This window comes from Dermacentor silvarum, chromosome 1 (genome assembly GCF_013339745.2).
Source record: "Dermacentor silvarum isolate Dsil-2018 chromosome 1, BIME_Dsil_1.4, whole genome shotgun sequence".
Lineage (NCBI taxonomy): Eukaryota > Metazoa > Arthropoda > Arachnida > Ixodida > Ixodidae > Dermacentor > Dermacentor silvarum.
The window spans coordinates 406,347,276-406,365,868 of NC_051154.1; the positions used below are offsets into that span (position 1 = coordinate 406,347,276).

Sequence of the window (18,593 nt, forward strand, 5' to 3'; positions counted from 1 at the left end):
ATTTGCACATGGCTACAGCAGGAAAGGACAGAACGGGGAGCACCAATCATGGTGCGTGCAAATTGGGAGTCTATGTTGCTGCGCGGACTGCAGGAGCAGGTGCTTACCTCGAGAGACTGCTTCCCAATGCAACTTACCAGGTCCCCACATCTGAGAAACATAACACGGCGACCACGACCAAGTGGGACAGCAGCGAAACCAGACTCTGTAATCAATCACTTCAGTGCAGCACAAGGTACACTGAAGGTTATCGAACAAGGCAAGGCTACACCCAGGCAAGGCTAGACAAGCAGGGCTACACCCAGGCTATTAAGCAAGAAGAGCAATGCTGAATGAGACTAGGAATTAAATATGGCAATCAGAAAGCTTGTGTTCATGAAAGAAGCCACTTGGCTCTACAAGCACTGAAGGCCAAAAACATTAAGAAAAGTCAAATGCTACATAGCACACGGTGCAACGGTTAATGCAAGACGCTTGCCGATGCTGCATCGGCTATTTCTGGAGAGGAATTGTACATGGCAGCATACACTAAGAAATATTGCTACAGATATGGTATGCTACTAGACAGTGAATGGTATTAAGTATGAGCACAGAATCGGTTGACCTTCATGTTTGGATGAGGAAGAAGAATTATCCCTAGTAAGAGTGGGGAATGAAAAAGCTTGCATTTATAGAAAAAAAATGTATACTCGGAATAAATGGAATTTGACATGACCAGGAAGCTGATTAAGCAAGGAGAAACTGATGGAACTCTTTTGGCCAGTGTCGTCCGTGCTTGTTGAATGGTTGCAGGTGCATCTCAACATGAAGAATTTCTAGAAAGTCTTTGTTGAGGTACCTGGATGACTCGGCCAATATCCGTGCTGGTGGAATGATGGCTGAGGCTCTTTTCAGTCTTGACACAGTCCTCCGTAGACTTGATATCTCATCCAAATACTTCTGCATCCGCTTCTTTGTTTGTGGTGTAAAATCCTTGTAAATTCGGCTCCAGCCCCTTCCTGTCAGGGTAGATGGGGGCTCCTGTGATGAGGACCATGGTGTGCTTGGTGCAGATTCTGTTGGGGCAGAACAGTAACACATGAGATACAGCACAGATTAGCCAAACTCATGTAGGGCTTTCTTTTATGTTTGAACAAATTATGCTGAACCGTAAACGTGGAAAGATATTCATATCATCTGCTACAAACAAATGACATGTATCTCAAGACTAGTGAGCCAATACAGTATATATCAAGCATATTTATTTCTAAACTTGGTGTTGTTTACCTTGTAGTAACAGCCAAAGTCCACACAATGGCCTTGTTGTAGCAGGAAGTAGCTTGTCTTTGGTGTATGGAGTGCTGCTTTACACTGGTGCCATCCTCTTTACGGCATGTCTGGAACAGAAATTTTGATTGCATCAGAAATTGAAAAAGCACAATTTTGCAATATGAAATGCAAGAAGGTGTGACATATATATTGTAATGGTTTTAGACTGCAGAACACATGGAACTGTACACTTTGTTCTAGGGTGCTTAAACAACATGTTAATTAAATGAATATTGCTACCTGCCTAACTACAATGCGTGTCAACAGCTTAAGTATTATTAGGATCACAAATGAGAGCATTTGTGCGCTCATTTATACACCAGAAGTTATCAAGCTGCTGGTTCCACAAGCAAATGCAAGACAAACATGAAGCTATTAGAACTGCTGCATTCCTTTTCTGCACGAACGTGATGCACCCCTTTATTACTGCAAAAATAAATGCCCCAAGGTAAACCAAACGGAACAGCAAGAACACTTGGAACCAACAAGTACGAAATATGGGTAAATTATCATGCGTGCAACTCTTTAATACATTAAATTCAGTACTTTCACTTCAATTTACCAAAGGGTTATCCGGCTTTGTGGACGAAAGCAGTTGCCGGCGGAATCGAATATATATATATATATATATATATATATATATATATTGATAGGGCTACTCAGTCGCCTACGGCCACGGATACAACGAGATGAAAAATGTGATGGGCGTCCCGATATCGCTGTCCTTTTTTCGTCATTGTGTTTGCATAACGACCGCGCAACTAAACATCATTTCGGCAACAGCAACGGAGGGTCCTGGCTGCCCATATATAATGCAGGATCTAGTTCGTTAACTTGTCTCTGCCTGTAAGTTAACGAGACGAATATTACATAACGATTCAAGAAGCAACGATGTTAAACGACTTACCGGTATTGCCGTCCTCAGTCGCAGCAGAATCCGGCTCCCGTTTCGATGCAGACTTGTTCCGCATGGCTCGCGACCGAAACCTAGCTTTCGGGCTTACATTTCTCGCAAACCCGTCACTTCACCCCAAGTTAAATAACGCGAGGTGTCGAAGCGCGATAAACTGGTTTTAGCACAAAATAAGCAACCAGCATAAGTGTACGAACCAATGAATCCGTGCTTGCCGTGTTCGCGAAAAATACCGGTAAAAATTTTAAATCCAGGCCAGAGGTCACGTGGGAGATCGGTGATGATGAACGTTATTTTGCGTTTATAATGGCAAAAAAGAAACAGTTGGTACGCAACAGCACAATCTCTAATTAAGAATAATAATTTTGTACTCTATGTCAAGTAATAAAAACGCTTCGATGAGCGCGGGAGAAAGTTTGTAGGTTAAAATTGCGCTTATTGCGGCGCCTCTAGCGGGAGCTACTGAACTCACTTAGGCATATTTTGGAGGGGATGTACTATGCTTGTTTTGTTAGCAGCGATTTTTTCGCCCTCTGTGGCCATTTGGTGAACTCGCGAGTTTCCGGGGCCTGGCGAAGCCGCGAAAACACAGCACAGGTAGAGTGACCTAGAATATGCGAGAGTGTCCAAAGCGCCGCGCGAATGCATGGGAGGAGTGTGTGAACTCCCGCGCCGCGGCGCTGCTGTACCGGATCCGCTAGGGTGCCTCGATGCCCAGCGCCGCCGTCCAGGGTGGAGACAACCCCGCTGGCGCCGCCATATTGTGTCACACGAGCTGAGACTCAGCTACGCTTGCGTTCATAAAGTGTTACTCGCGGCGCGCTTCCAAGTGCTTTGCCTTGATGAGGATTTTTTTATCGGTGTCCCATCTGCATATCTTTATAACTAATAGCCGTTAACTCGTCGAAGGTCGAAGACGTAAATGTATGGCGCCGGGAACATGCCCCAAGTTGCCTAATTCAATTTACATTTAATATGCCGTGTGTATGTTTGAAATACGCACATTTTTTTTTGCGCTTCGATGCTTGGTTTATAAGGTTTGCGACCCCCTGTGTGTGGAAGTTTTTCTTTTTCGCTGTTGTATTTTGGTTTACACGTCACGCCTCCTTTACCGTAGCCAGCCACTCGCGCACGGCGGTTAGATTCCCTTGCGTTGCGCGTGCTCTTCGCGTTCGTTGCAATTATTTGACGATATCTACGCGCAATTTTTGCTTTTCTTGCCCACAAAACTGTGTGCTGACAGGATTAAGCTGGTGTAAAAATAACTGCGATGTGAAAATAAGTTTTAGTTAGTGCTGTAGAGAAACATGTAACGTAACTTGTCTGTGTCAATCTTGCGTAGTACACACAAGAAATCAAACGATGCACAAAATACATTTACTTATAATGTCTAGTACAATCAATCATGAAAGAGATATGTATGTACATGAAAAATTATATGTACTGTGTGGCGCCTGAAGGATATGTTGAAAGACGAGATAAAAAAATTAATTCGCAAGGTAGGCTCGACACACAATTCGGGATAGAGCGAGTTTTTTTTTATTTATTCATTACATGGGGGGGGGGGGGGGGGGCTTCAAGTGAGTACATCAACCTTATTACACACAATATAAATCGAAAACAAGAATGCAAACAAGAAAACGCAACCGCGAGTAATATTAATCACGATATCCAGCCAGAATACATCAGCTACCATCGAATACGTCGCATCAGCCAAACACATCGATGGCGAGTACAGAACATTTCATAAATAACCATTAGAACACTGATAACTACATTGAAAAAATAAACAACACTGCATACATATCACGTACAAAAACCGTAAAGGAAGTTAAGACAGTCAAATACAGATTAGCAATGTTTTTCACTTCGAAATGTAGTCCATGATCATGTAGGGCTGTTGACTTTAACAGACGGCGCCCATCCTGTCGATTTCCCTCGTACTGGTCCTCTTCAAAGTGTTTCTAAGTACAGGTAAAACAACAAAAGTGATTATTGATATGAAAAGTTGCCTTGTAAATACAGAGAACCCATTACAGTGCTTAAAAATAAATTTTAGCAGAAGCAATGCTGTATTACCTCGCTTCACACGTTTCGAAGAAATGCACAGGCTACAACAGACACCATGCCAGAAAGCGCCGAAAAATTTTGGTCCCATGATGCCCCTTAACTCTACTACACCTGGGCATACCGTGCACAGGCATTTAAAGACCGTCACAGTACCCACTACGATCGGGAATGAGCACGAATGACCATCGGCTTACGATCACCACGCTGATGATGATGTGTGGTGTTTTATGGCGCAAGGGCCATATATGGCCAAAGAGCGCCATGACAAGTGGTAATGTAATTGATGAGCTGTTATGACGCGGGCAATGAGTTTCTCATGGTAGATGTGACATGGCTGTAAAGGGGCCTAAAAACTGTCGCTGTAAATGGCGTAAAACATATAGGTAGTAAATAATGATAGTGACTGAAGTGGCGTATGCTATAAGTTGAAAGGTGGAAGAAGGTTGTGATAACTTAACATGTATTTAAAAATGAAAAAGTGATGGTTCACAACGAGTAGCACAACAGCCTCACCAGGTACCTTGAGTACAAGGGGCCCGAGGCATGTGCTATAAACAAAGATTGACATCGCAACAGCGGCCTCTCGCAGGAGGCCGTGCTACGAATTTCTTGGGCAGAATACGTTGAGCGTACGAACGTCATTTAAAAAGGCTAAACGGACTTCATGTCAAATAGCGGTTCTCTGCCTAGAAACAGTGCTAGGTGAAGTGGTATACACTGCCTATATGCTAAAGGAAAGTGTCTTTTCCTCTCGGCTTGTGCTTCGCGACATTCCAGGAAGGCATGCTGAACACTGAGGGTGTCCCCACATCTACTACACATTGGAGGGTCACCGCCAGTCAGCAAAAAACTGTGTGTACCATAAGTGTGTCCTATTCTGAGACGACAGAATAGGACATCACTTCGTCTTGAGTTGGTCAGTGATGGCCAATACCCTAAATGTGGCTTAACCACGTGGAGCTTATTAAGAATTTCAGCGTCCCACTGATGTTGCCAGTACGTTCTCAGTTTTTTCCGCAAATATGGCTTTAGGTCAAGAAATGGAACAGCTATAGACATGTTGCAAGATTTTGTATCTAAGGAAGTTGCCATTCGGTCTGCTAGCACGTTACCTTCAATACCTCTGTGTCCAGGCACCCAGCATAGAGTTACATGTTGGCCAGAGGCATAAATAGTACATAGGAGAGAGAAAAGTTCTGCAATTACTGGATTTTTGTGTTTGCAGCATGACATCAATGTTTTAACGACGCTTAACGAGTCTGTGTATATGACCGCCTTATGTAGTTTTAACTGCTTGATGTGTTTCGCAGCGGACCATACTGCATACGCCTCTGCTGTAAAGATGCTTGTGTGAGGGTGGAGAACATCGGACTCCGAATAGGTTGGGCCGACGGCTGCATAAGATACGCCGGCATGCGATTTAGACGCATCTGTATAATATTCTGGACACGAGTACTTAAATTGTAACTCTAGAAAATGCATATGAATGTGGGCCTCTGGAGCGTGCTTCGTTACTTCCACAAATGACGTGTCGCAGTCAATGATGTGCCACAACCACGGCGGTAACGGCTTAGCAGGAGCCATTAGGCGATTTTCAAGAAATGGAACGTCCATATCTTCGCTGATCCTCTTCACACGGAGCGAGAATGGCTCTCTTGCTGCAGGCTTGTTATGATAAAGTGTTGCAGAGGTCATATCGTTGATGGTATTATAACAAGGATGGTCTTTATCAGTGTGTACTTTCAGAAAGTAAAAGTAGAATATGATCGTTGTAGATCAAGGGACCATTCGTTCGATTCTACATAGAGGCTTTGAATAGGGCTTGTCCTGAAGGCACCGGTGGCGAGGCGGATACCAAGATGATGCACAGGGTCCAGCATCCTGAGAGCACTGGGGGTAGCAGAGTTATATACTACTGCGCCGTAGTCTAACCGCGATCATACAAGGCTCCTATAGAGGTTCATGAGGCATTTTCTGTCGCTACCCCATGTTGTGTGTGACAGTATTTTCAGGATGTTCATTGTTTTCAGGCACTTACCTTTAAGGTACTTGATATGAGGAATGAAGGTTAGTTTTGTGTCGAGTATAATGCCTAAAAATTTGTGTTCAGTGTTGATTGGTATGTGTTGTCCATGCAGCATAATATCTGGATCTTGTATTAGGCCTCTCTTTCTAGAGAAAAGTACACAGGAGCTTTTGAGAGGGTTTAGCCTAAAACCATTTTCATTTGCCCAATTTGACACTGTGTTCAGTCCGAGCTGAACCTGACGCTCGCATATTGCAAGGTTACAAGACTTAAATCCTATCTGCACATCATCGACATATACTGAGTAAAACATAGAGGATGGTATGGCTTTGTGAAGGGAATTCATTTTCACAATGAAGAGGGTGCAACTAAGCACACCCCCTTGTGGCACACCAGTCTCTTGAGTGAAACTTCTGGACAGGGCATTGCCCACTCTTACGCGGAACGTGCGGTTAGACAAGTAGTTCTCTATCATGTTCATCATGTTGCCGCGTACACCCATTGCAGATAGGTCTCGGAGGATTCCGAATCGCCATGTTGTGTCATAGGCTTTCTCCAAGTCGAGAAATACAGAGAGAAAGAATTGTTTGTGTATATAAGCGTCTCTGATGTTTCCCTCAATGCGAACTAGGTGGTCTATTGTTGACCTACCTTCCCTGAAACCACATTGCATCGGGTCAAGTAGACGGTTGCTTTCCAGGAAATATATAAGACGCCGGTTCACCATTTTTCATATAACTTGCACATACAGCTTGTCAGTGCTATCGGCCTATAGCTGCTGGCTAATGCGGGGTCCTTGCCTTGTTTATAAATTGGGATGATAATGGCTTCTTTCCATGAGGATGGAATATGTCCAGATATCCACATGGTATTATAAAGAGACAGAAGCGTGTTTAGTGTTTCTGAGTGCAGGTTCTTAATCATTTCATATATTATGCGGTCACCACCTGGTGCGGAGTTGGTACAAGAACTGAGAGAGGCCTTGAGTTCAGCGAGACTAAACGGACTGTTGTAAGGTTCATCTGTTGTGCTTTTTCGTTCGAGGCGTTCCCGCTCTGCGCGTTCCTTGAACTTTAGAAAAGTTGGCCCCTAGTGTGATGTACTAGAAATACTTTGAAAATGTTCGCCCAGGAAATCGGCCTGATCTTTCATGCTGTCGCCTTGAGTGTTTACTAAGGGAAGTGGTTGTGTTTGCCGGCCATTTAATTTGTTCACCCTGTTCCAAACCTTATTCTCATCCTTGTAAGAGTTGATGCTACATATGTATTTTTCCCAACTGTCTCGCTTAGCACGTCGACGTGTTCTCCTCCCCTGTGATTTTGCCTGCTTGAAGTTAACGAGATTCTCCGCAGTTGGAGAGTCACGAAGCAGGCGCCAAGCCTTATTTTGTTTTTTTCTTGCCTCTCTACATTCGTCGTTCCACCAAGGTATACGACGCTTATTAGCGAGTCCGTTAGTTTGTTTTATGCATTTTTCAGCAGCGTCAATTATAAAACCTGTCAAATATGCCACAGCATCGTCTATATTAAAAGAAACTAAAGCATTCCACTCCAAGTACGTAATCTTTTTAAACAGTTCCCAGTTAGACGAGTCGGTTTTCCATCGAGGAACCTGTGGAGGGCAGCTAGCTTGTTTTGGTATATTTAAAACAATAGGGAAGTGATCACTTCCGTAAGGGTTTTTTATGACCTTCCAGTCAAGGTATGGCATCAGAGTTGGAGAGGCTATGGTTAGGTCTATTGATGAGTATGACTTATGTGTGGCGCTATAGAAGGTGGGTTCTTTTTTATTCAGCAGAACCGCACCAGAACATAAAAGAAAGTCTTCTACAGTACGCCCTCTTGCATCGCAGCGCGAGTCGCCCCAAAGCGTATTATGGGCATTCAGGTCACCTGTTATTATGAATGGCTCAGGGAGCTGATTGACAAGCGTATGAAGTTCCGTAAGCGCCAAACGATGTTCGGGTGGTACGTACAGTGAACAGACTGTCACCAACCTGTCAAACAGTATTGCCCTAACAGCTACTGCCTCTAGATTTGTTTGAAGGTGGAGGTGTTGGCAAGCAACTGACCTCTGAGCTATAATGGCCACGCCGCCAGACGCGGTGTGGCCATCATTGCGATCTTTGCGAAATAATGTGTAGTGTGTTAGGAGATTTTGTATTAGATGTCTTTAAGTGTGTTTCCTGAACACAGAACAGCCTAGGATTAAATTCTTGTATGATTTCTTTGATGTCGTCTAAGTTGTTTATAATGCCACGGGCATTCCAATGAATAATTTGTACCGCCATTTTGTTGAAAAGAGTGTTCTGTGTTCAATTGTGTAGTGTCTTAAGTAACAGGACCGTCGTTTGGCCCCGTTATGGGTTTTTTTGTTGGTTTTAGCGCGCTCGAGAGAGCCACGCCGGTTTTTGGGCACCAATGGCGCCGGTGTTGTGTCCATTGCCTCCTGGGAGGCACTGGATGCCCGCACGTGCGGGCTGCTAGTTCGTCTTTCAGACCTCGCCTGGTGGGGCGTGGTCTTGAGACCCGACGTCCCTGAGGTAGCCGGTCTCTCTGTCTGGGTGGGTGGAGCAGACTTGACTGCAGCCACCACAGGGGCGGAGGGCGCCACAGCCAACGGCTCGCTATGCGCGAGCCGGGCAGGTGGCGAAGGCCGGTTCGACGCTGCCCCCTGACGCGTCGCCTCGGCATAGGTTGTGCTGTGGAATGGTGAGCACCTTTGACGAGCTTCCTTGAAAGAGATATTCTCACGCACTTTTAGAGTGATAATTTCTTTTTCTTTTTTCCAGTTAGGACAAGATCGGGAGTAAGCTGGATGCTCACCGTCACAGTTTACACAGTGAGGTGTCGCTTCACAGTTATCTGAGGAATGACCTTGGGTTCCACATTTCGCACATGTGAGTTTACCACGGCAGCTTTGCGAGCCGTGGCCAAATCGTTGACATTGGAAACATCTTCTGGGATTAGGTATGTATGGCCTGACAGCTATCTTTGTGTATCCAGTTTCTATGGTTTGTGGCAGATCGCAAGTGGCAAAGGTCAGAATAAGGTGTTTTGTAGGAATTTCTTTATTGTCTCGTCTGATAGTGATACGCTGTACATTGGTTACGTTTTGCTCTTTCCAGCCTTCCAATAGTTCGGTTTCGGACAAGTCGATGAGATCTGCATCAGACACTACACCGCGTGCTGTATTCATAGAACGATGAGGTGAAACGGTGACAGGAATATCTCCGAATGCCACAAGCTTGTTGAATTTATTGTGCTGCTCTTTATTGCGGATCTCAAGCAGAAGGTCCCCGCTCGCCATTTTGGTGACTTTATAACCTGTGCCAAGGGCGTCAGTCAAGCCTTTCGCAACAAGAAAAGGGGATACGGTTCTAGCTGGCTTTCCAGTTTTTTCACTGTGCACTACTTGGAACCGGGGGAAGATTTCTTTTGGTTTGAAGAGGTTAAGTAGTTCATCGGTGCGTCCCCTCTTGTGAGAGTGACGATCAAGTAAACGGGGAAATGCAGGTGTTCCCATAATTGTTTGGTATATTTCGGCGGCAATGGCGGCCACCCACCACGGAGCCCAACTAGGGGACGCTGCAGCACTTAACGTGTAAGGCTGCAGGCGCCAGCCGTGCATTGCTGCTATAACCCAATATAAGATGCCCAAGAGAGGGCACATACACAAGGTTAACCCAAGCCGCCTGTGAAAATTTGGAAGTGACGGAAGAGAAGAGATGATAGGAGAGCAAAAGAAAGGAGATAGGAAAGCAAAAGGTTGGAGAGGGGGACAGGAAAAGGCGACCACCGATTTCCCCCGGGTGGGTCAGTCCGAGGGTGCCGTCTACGTGAAGCAGAGGCCAAAGAGGTGTGTTGCCTCCGCCGAGGGGCCGTAAAGGTCCAAACACCTGGCATCAGCTCAACCCCCAGGATCCCCTTTTCCCCGGACACGGCTAAGCCGCGCACGTTTAGGCGCGGGAGGGTCCAATCCCCATGTGCTCGGGTCCGTGGTGTCGCAACACACCAAACGCCTGCTGACGCAGACGCCCCTGCGGGAACGATCACCACGCTACAAATATGTACAAGTCTAAAAAATCAGCTATGTAACGTAACACCCTGAGGTCCGCAAGATACCTCCTGAGAAATCAGAAAATCACAATGTTTCGCTTACCACGTACAAAACAGCCGCTCTCCCCAGACGAAGCACTGCGTTCTTTAGTCCCAAATAACCAGTACCGAAAAAAGAAAAAAAAAAGAAACAAGAGACACACACGATGTGTGCTTCCCGTGAAAAAGGAAATAGGTGGCTTACGTGACGATTCGTAGCTAATGTAAGACTATTTCGCGGCTAAGCATCTTCGTCAGTCCTTAAAATAAGGGTACAGACTGCGCCCATCAAAACGAAAAAAGCCTATGCGACGCGCGCTCGCAAACCATACGCTACTCAGACAGCATCGGTGCAGTGCTTACTTAGTTCGTGAGCGAACGTAGGTACGTGAGCGAGGATCAGAGAATACTTTCTTATTTAAATGAAAAAACACGGTGCGGTAGTCCTAAACATTCTTGACACTTACCTCGCAAATGCAGGAGTTATCCGTTGTGATACAATATGGTGACACAATATGGTGACACAATAAACACTCGCTGTGACACAATATGGCGTCGCAGCGCGAAAGCGGCGGCGCGGGGGCGGTCAAAGGTTGGCACCACCCTGAACGGCGGCACTGGCTTCGAGGCACCCTAGGACCCGTGGGCTTTCTCCGCTGCGGAAGCCGCGCCAAGGCGGCGGGCGTCTGCTACGAGCCTGATATTTCAATTGCTATTAGCCAACATCGCGATAATTTGGGATATATTAAGTACCACGTCACCGCAAGGTAATACCGCAGTGACTCACCGCACAGAGAACGCGTTTGCTTGCTGTGAATATGGGTATTTTGTTTATTTCCTTCTAGCTCGCTTGGTCTGCGCTTACGCAGCTGTTTGAGTAACGCATTCCGCGCACTTACTTTATTTAGTTATGCGTGGAATTAGCAACGTGAACGTGCTGCAGAAGAAAATAAGCTGGAGACTGCGATAACAACCAAGAGAACGTAGCAGATATGGCTAGCTCATGCTAACGCTTCTACACCCAATCGTTTCTTTTATTTCATGCATTCGATTTGCTTTACAAGACTGCATCCCGCGCTCTGTTGTTTCTTTATTAAGGCGAAATCCTTAACTGGGCTCTTGGGAAGCGGAATGTGTCTCTTCGCCGATGCCACGGTAAAAAAATAATACAAACCGCGTAACTCTCGCGGCTCGTTCGCTTGGTATATATACCAAAGTATAGTGTGGAAAGGCACAAATGTGCGACTAAGATGACTGATGGGTCATGGCATTAGTAACTTGACATACTTGCCACTCATGTCACGACTAACGATAACAATATGACGTGTGGTCATATGATGACGGCCAGAAATCTCTCTGATGCTGTGGGTGTCACGATAAGAACGTGTTGAATGCCAATCTCGATCTCAACGTGTTGAACTTACCCATATATCATGAAGAAGTGACAGCACAGGTAAAGGGTAATAATAGTAATGATAATTTATACTTACATGGTGCGGGGGGTCGGCGGTGATCTCTCTTTCTGGGGTTTTACACCCCAAAATCACAACATGGCTATAAGAGATGCCACAGTGGAGGGCTCCGTTAATTTTGACCACCTGGGGTTCTTTAACCTGCACCTAAATCTATGTACACGGGTGCTTTATACATTTCGCCTCCATCGAAATGTAAGCTGCCGTGGCCGGAAATCGAACCAGCGTCCTCGCACTTAGCAGTACAACCTACCAAGCCACCAAGTTATACCACGGCGTGTATAGGTAAAGGGTACGCGAGAAATATACGTGGCAAAAAACAAGACAACCAAATAAATGAAACGCTAACAGTGCAACATTGTATACGTATGCCTCATTTCATAATTACGAGCAAGCGTCAGAAAACGAACATGATGGATTACGTATGTGCAACTCTTCTTTCGCCTTCTTGTGTTGCAAGAGCGCCAACACTAAGCGAATTTTAACATGAAAGTAACTTTGGGAATATTTATTGCGTATGCTCGCTGGTTCGTGCACAGCAAACATTCTTACTTATCAATAACTACGTACTTGTAGTTACGTAATGAAAGAGGCAACAAATCACTAGAACATAAACTTTTCATTTTTATGCTATTGTTGAAGGTAACTATTTTAGGGATATGTAGAATCAATAGCGATATTTGTAGTGCATCAAGGACAGTAATTTTCAAGACGATTTTCCACTCAATATATGCAAGCACAAACATCGTCACGCGACATGAATGCTTGTTAGTTTGCGTAAAAAAATCACACGTTACGCAATAACTATGGTATAATGAGAAGTTACATGTTGGTAATTTCAGAGAGGATTCACGGATTATTAAAACAAGGCTATTGCAGTAATAACTTTTACATAACAAATTAGTAAATGGCTAGGGCAGTAGTAGCTATCTATTCATTTCAATGTAGAAAAAATATATTTGTTTAGCTATATTCGCTGGATCGAATGGCTTTTCTTTCGAATGTCTGAATTTGGAAAAAGCTTCGCTCACGGTGAACCTTAAGGTACATCGTGCGCGAAGTTTGTATTGAAGAGATAGCGTACAGCAAGAATTGTTCGTGTACGCAATCTTTGAAGCGAAATAAGCTAGCAATATTGCGGCCTTAGGGCCGTCTTTGCTCTTTCTCTTGCTTCCCTTACACCTTCTCACTCTGCTCTGTTCATAATAAAATATTGTCGTGGCTAAAAAATAATCGAATAAATACATACGCATATAGCTGTAAACCACTACTGACCGTGAGCGAAAAGCGCGTAATGGTGAGCGAAGCAGTCACTGCACGCACGTAAGTATTTCACTTTACTGCGCGAGTATTTTACTTTTTTTCGTTACTCTTATTCTTGCAGGCATGGCGCTATTGCCCGCGTACCCATGCGAATAACGTTTATTTTACGTTCTTTCCTTGCGCGGGCTCATTTAGCGCGTTTCTACGCACGCACAGTTACCGTGATACCGTTCCCGAAGTGTGGCACCGGATCTAGGCCGCGCTGTTAATTTGATACGTTAGTTTTTGCATTATCTTGCTGCCCAAGCACAAAGAAACGCTCAAAGATGGGTAAGCTCCATGCAGCACCACACTGTTGAAGTTAAATAGAGTTTAAGTGCTTTGCGTGGAAAATGAGCGCAAAAAATGTCACAGTTTCGCCCTAAGGGTGAAGCAATGAATGCGATAGCAACACAGCAATGTCATACGAAGTAAGGTGAGCGGCTTTGGTAGCAATATGAATTTTAGTAACATGAGCTGATTAAGTAAGCAGGTGTGCTGCGGCGTAAGTAGACCGACATGAAGGAGAGACTCGATGACCCCGAGAAGGCGCGTGTGAACGGTGGTGTTGATGAGAAGCGCTTCCCGTGGGCAGCGCGTGCGAAGGGACACACCTGTAGCCCTGCACTGCCGATCCGGGCAGCATTGCATGTATAGCGTGCGTTGGAAAATGTGGCCCGACTATTACTAACTGAATGAACAAGCGTGGTGTGAGTGCGCACAAACAAACGTGAATAGATCAAATGACTGCAGACAACGACTGTCAAACCGCTGGAAGCAAGCGCATATATACGCCGCAGCGGCGAAGGTACGTGCGGTCTATCGCTTCAACGGAAACTGAGCGGCGAATGCACGGCGCATAAGGGCCCATACGCGCTCAATCCGCACGCCCGCTCCGCACGCCTCCGCCCTCTTGCGGACCAGGGCGGAAGGCCAAAAGGCGGATCGTGTCGAAAAAGTCGTTGTTCGCTGCATCCGCACGAGCGGATTGCACGCGCACTCCGATTGGACGACGCGGTCTGTTGACAGCTGGCAACCATTCGGCGGAGCAAAGTGTTCAAGGTTGGCAACTACCTTTGACAGCAGACGACACTGGCATATTTTTGCAGATGCGACTTCAAGTTTCCGCGTCACAGTGAAAATGCGACTTTAGGCTGTACATTCTGTTCTGCATCCGCATGTTTTGCATTGGCGCCGTCATCGTTGTTCGAAACACCGCTCAATCAGCCTATCTGCGCCACCGTTTAAATATGCATTTGCAATCGCATCATGTCGCAACATGGGACGTATTCTCGCATTATCACTTTCAGTGCACGCTGCCTTGGCTGGTTGAGCAAAACCTCTAGAATCATCCAACGTGCCGCGTTCTACGTTACGCGAAAGCGATAGTATCGCCGAGCGATTCGACCAAAATCCCCGTGTTCGGTGCGATGGCGCTGTTTCTGTAGTGCTAGTGACAGTTTGCAAGAAAACAGAACACACGCACAACTGTCGCGGAATACAGTTCAGCACGCGTCTGAGGCTCCGAGTACACCTTGCTGATATTGACACGTGTACGTGTTTATCTTACACCGGTGACCGCTTTTCACCGACTACCAAATGTTAAACGTTATAGCTAGGCGCAGGACGCGCCTGCATGTTTCCGAAGTTTCTCGAACGTTATCGATGCTTCTATCCGTTGTCTGTTGTCACCGACGCTTACGTAATGTGATTCCATGACGGACGTGAATTGTCTAGAACTTCCTGAAAGACAAGCGGGCACCAGGGAATAATCTGGAACCTGTGATGACTCATGCGTAAAAGCCGACGCGTTTCGCCGTTGATCAGATTTTCGACGATCACCGAGTGTGTTCGCCGCTATCGTTGTGCTTCGAGTGTAAATACTTGCGTTTGTGGGCACAGGTTCGCCCAATAAAGAATCAGTTTCGTCATACAGTTTTACGACTGTGCAAGCAAATGCTTGCATTTGCTTGTTCCATGCTTTTTTTTTCACTCTGCCAATTTTAAGAGTGATTAAACAGCACTTTGTTGCATGAAATGCCTTTTTCTTCCTTTCTTTTTTTTTTCATATATAAAACCACCGAAGACGAAGCGCGGCATAAAACGTCCCTCTCAGAAATTGAATACTTGCTGCTTGTAAGCTTTCCAAACAAAATAAAACCTTAGATGGGCTCAGTCATGGATGAAGTTCTCACAGTGTGTCAAAAGATTCTACATAAGTGCCTAACTTGACGCAGCAAGGAATTGAAGGTTAAGCAGCAAGTGTACAATTCATTACGACAGGCATAAAAGCAATATGTAGTCTGTTTCACACTTAAGGGGAAAACGGGCGCTCCAAGTTTTCCCTTAAGTGTGAAACAGACTGTACGTATAGTGGTCACCTTATGCAGACACATACTCATGAGATGTTTTCAAGCAGAATATTTATTTGAAAGCTAATAATAATTTATATTGCTGATAAGACAACTCATTTCAAGTGAAATCAAATAATTACATTCTTTCTTGTCAGCCTGGGTGGCCAATCTGTTGCCCCTTTACTACTTAGTGAGAGAGAGAAAGCTCTTTATTGAAAATTCAGAGCGTTCAGCAAGCATATTTTTGCCTACATGCTACTCTGCAGCGAATGGGACGAAGAAGTAAGGCCCTAGAAAAGGGTAAGCTGAAGAAAAATGAAAAAAAACAAAAAAACATGCAGCTCGTGTCATGTTAGCAGTAAAGTAAGTGTTCGAGGTGATGAAGGTAGACGGCCAATGCAAAAGAAAATAAGATCACAGTCCTGATGAGACGAATGCGCATGAGTCTTAGTATAGACAGCAAACCTCAATACATTAAAGCAATAAGTCCAGGGCTTAGTGCTGTTTTGATGGGCAAAGCCAGGAACCCAACACCCATGTCAATGGGCCTTGGTCGAGCTTTTCCATGTTCATTTTATATCGATGTCACTCGTCTCTTTAAGCTGGGCACTCCAGCAAGATGTGCTCTAGAGATTGCACGGTGCCACATGTAGTTGTCACAACATGGGTTTGTGGACTGGCCATTGCAAAAAAGATTGTTCATGTATGCAACATTCTGTTGAAGCCGGTGAAACAAGGTCTCCAGATGCCGTGGTAGACATTGTGGTAGCCTTGATTGGAGTTCTGTGTTGATGTAGAACAAAAACTTGCAATTACCTGAAGTTGAAGACCATCTTCTTTGCCGTTCATTAAGTACATATCGGCTCGCCAAAGCTGAAGCCTCACTTTTAGTGAAAAACACTTTTATAAATTTTATGTGATCATGTCCTTTGCGGGCTAACTCATCCGCCTTTTCATTACCTATTATACTGCACTTATACTAATTCAGCATTTACACAATGTAAAACACATTACCAAAGTGCACAAAAATTAAGCAGTACCATGATAGGCATGCTCCCTCTCTCAGCCATGGCAGCAGACAAAGATGATCGACTTGAGGCTGTTTGATACTGTCAGCATCATACACGCATGTTCTATTTCGATCACTCTATGTATGAAAAATAAGTTCACACAGGATGCACATGATAAGTGAACTATTGTAAGCTCTACTCAGGTTATTTTAGTGAGTTGGGCATGGGCTATGCGTTGTCTATGTATTTATGTAGCAACAACCTAGCTAGCTGATGCACAGCCAGATTTTAGGAAAATGAAAAAATGCATACCATAACAAACAGTTGGCCAGTACCTGTATTTTATTTGACAGCAAACCAAGATTATTAAATGACTTAGCTTCGCAGTGAGCTCAGTGATCACTCGTGGTGTGAAAAGGTATCTGACGTAGTAAGTGGTTTTGTTTTTGTCTTTCTTAATTAGGAGCTGCTTTAACATGCACATGACAATGAATTGAAGCAATTTAACATGCACATGACATGCACATGACAATTTAACATGCACATGACAATGATATGGTGGAAGACAGTCCCGCACAAAAAGTGAGAAAACATTTATTGCCAATTTTTAGTTTCATAACAAACCAACGAATAGTTATTTTGGTACAGCTTTGTGAATAATGCGCGACGTGTTCTGCCTAAAAGTGCAAGATTGGTGCGCTCCATTATCGATCTATTCACTATTCAAGTAGCCAAATGAATGGTACCCCCATGAACACTGTGAAAGAGATCACTGAAATTTGTAGTCAGGAGGCCACAGTGGCTCAGCCTCTGTACAAAACATAAAATCGTTCCAGAAGAAAACAATACTGGTGAATTGGGTATGCATTCACATGTACTATTCAAATCCGCACATCACAAGTAATCTTTCATTGCTTGCTGCATTGCTCACCATTGTACAGACTTTATTGCAGCGCTGTGTTTGTGCAGTAAAATAACTTGACAAATCAAAGCTGTGGCTTTTCAGTACACTGAAAGCAACTTTGCGTGTGGCTTAGGTAATATAATGCTCCTACATATGGGTCAGCTTAGTATCAGTCGATTTCTTTACTAGTTGTTCACTATTACGCTTGGAACTATACGGTGCCACCAGGCACGCGAGAACAGCTTGGCTATGCACAAACATCCCTTCCATCGCACTTAAATTAAGGTGGTGCAGATTTGCTGGTCAAAATGTGCTTATCATCATAACTGCCTAGGATTCAAAAATGCGTTTGAAATGTAAGGGTGATTGCTGGTGTGACATTTTACATTTATAGTGCAAAACCACATCACTGAACAGGAAGGACACCACACAAATACTCGTGTTGTGACCTCTCAATCATAATGCAAGTAGTTTCCCTGAGGTTTCCTCTGTGGTTTTTAGCTGTAAACATGTGAAGCAATCTGTAAATTCGAAAGTGTATTAAGTAAACTGAGACACTATGAAATGCACCATAGCACTGCACGACAAGTAATATAACACTCAGGTGTTCATAATTTTTTGTCACATCAGCTCTTTGTGGTGCATATATATATATATATATATATATATATATATATATGCACTATTTGTAGCTGAAAACAGCATGCCTTTCACATTTAGAGCCAAAAAAGATCAGTGCAAGAGATTTTTAATGCGTCAGACATTGACACAGTCACTTGTCCATTGCTTTCCACATTGATAGCTGTGTTTGGAGCAACATGAGTAGCATACATATAATGGACTGCTACATACAACACCCGTTTTTCACTTCTACTTTGACATTCTACCCTCCGACACAGAAGACAAAAGTACAGACTGGAATTTTTCTTCACTTCAATATTCAAAAGGCAAGCAGGTTTTCGGCACCATACGTCTCCATTTTTCTCACATGGCACTTATTGCATGTTCTGAATGTGCATACATTGCCGGTGGAATATCTTCTAATGTGTTCTTTGTTTGACGTATTTACACCTGTATATTTTTTACTTACCCATAATTCTCTCTGCTCTACATGTACAGATACCTCTTTCAGTAGGG

General features: G+C 44.4%; 1 long non-coding RNA gene across 1 annotated transcript; it reads right to left on the bottom strand.

Annotated features, from left to right (window-relative positions):
* Nucleotides 1–17,330: 17,330 nt before the first annotated feature.
* On the bottom strand, nucleotides 17,331–18,050 carry LOC125942529 (uncharacterized). Its single transcript, XR_007465185.1, has 2 exons — nucleotides 17,867–18,050; nucleotides 17,331–17,769 (listed from the first exon to the last, which is right to left on the bottom strand). It is a non-coding gene; the product is annotated as an uncharacterized LOC125942529 (long non-coding RNA).
* Between the last annotated feature and the right edge of the window lie 543 nt (nucleotides 18,051–18,593).